The following is a 397-nucleotide window of genomic DNA, read 5'->3' on the forward strand; positions in this document are numbered from 1 at the left end:
CTCATCCTGATCCTCATCCTCTTCCTCCTCCTCATGCTATCCTTATCCTCCCCCTCATCCTCATCATATCCTCATTCTCATTCTCGTCCTCATCCTTTCCTCTTCCTCATCCTCATCATCCCCCTCATCCTCCTCTTGATCCTATCCTCATTCTTATCCTCCCCCTGTCCTCATCCTCATCCTCCTCCTCATCCTATCCTTATCCTCATCCACATTCCCATCCTCATCCTATCCTCATCCTCAACCTCTTCCTCATCCTCATTCTACTCCTCATGCTATTCTGATCCTCATTCTTGTCCTCATCCTATCCTCATCCTCGTCCTAATCCACATCCTATCCTCATCCTCATTCTCATCCTAATCCTATCGTCATCCTCATCCTAACCTCATCCTCTTCC

The sequence above is a fragment of the Lupinus angustifolius genome, chromosome LG16 (genome assembly GCF_001865875.1).
Source record: "Lupinus angustifolius cultivar Tanjil chromosome LG16, LupAngTanjil_v1.0, whole genome shotgun sequence".
Lineage (NCBI taxonomy): Eukaryota > Viridiplantae > Streptophyta > Magnoliopsida > Fabales > Fabaceae > Lupinus > Lupinus angustifolius.